The sequence below is a fragment of the Saimiri boliviensis genome, chromosome 10, assembly GCF_048565385.1.
Source record: "Saimiri boliviensis isolate mSaiBol1 chromosome 10, mSaiBol1.pri, whole genome shotgun sequence".
Classification (NCBI taxonomy): domain Eukaryota; kingdom Metazoa; phylum Chordata; class Mammalia; order Primates; family Cebidae; genus Saimiri; species Saimiri boliviensis.
In genome coordinates, this window is record NC_133458.1 from 86,196,800 (window position 1) to 86,197,471 (window position 672).

At 44.2% G+C, this 672-nt stretch overlaps 1 non-coding gene across 1 annotated transcript; it reads left to right on the forward strand.

Moving 5' to 3' along the window:
* The first annotated feature begins 203 nt into the window (after positions 1-203).
* On the forward strand, positions 204-367 carry LOC120365529 (U1 spliceosomal RNA). The gene has a single exon (XR_005580448.1). It is a non-coding gene; the product is annotated as a U1 spliceosomal RNA (small nuclear RNA).
* The last annotated feature ends 305 nt before the right edge of the window (positions 368-672 follow it).

Genomic DNA, 672 nt, shown 5'->3' on the forward strand with positions numbered 1-672 from the left:
GAGTGACACCCTGTCTCCAATAAATAAATAAATAATACCAAGAGTGAAGAGCTTTGAAAAACAGATATATGTGAGGGTGGGCCAGGTGGCTTGTGCCTGTAATCCCAGGACTTTGGGAGGCCAAGGTGGTTGGTTAAGCTGATGTCAGGAATTTGAGACCAGCCTGGCCAACATGGTGAAACCCCACCTCCACTAAAAACACAAAAATTACCTGGCAGGGGAGATAACATGATCATGAAGGTGGTTTTCCCAGGGCAAGGCTCATCCACTGCACTCCAGATGTGCTGACCCCTGTGATTTTCCCAAATGTGGGAAAATGGACTGCAAAATTTGAGGTAGTGTGGGACTGCATTTGTGCTTTCCCCTGATAAAAATAAAAATAAAAATAAATAAAAAAGTTAGCCTGGTGTGGTGGTACATGCCTGTAGTTCTAACTACTTGGGAGGCTGAGTGAGGACACTTGCTTGAACCAGGAGGCAGAAGTTGCAGTGAGCTGAGATCACACCACTACACTCCAGCCTGGGTGATGGAGCAAGATTCCATATTTAAAAAAAAAAAAAAAAAAAAAAAGGCCAGAAATGTTTCTTCCTTTAAAAACAAAGACAGGGATGTTGCTTTGTTGACCAGGCTGCTGTCCAACCCCTCCCCTCAAGTGATCTTCTTGTCAGCTTC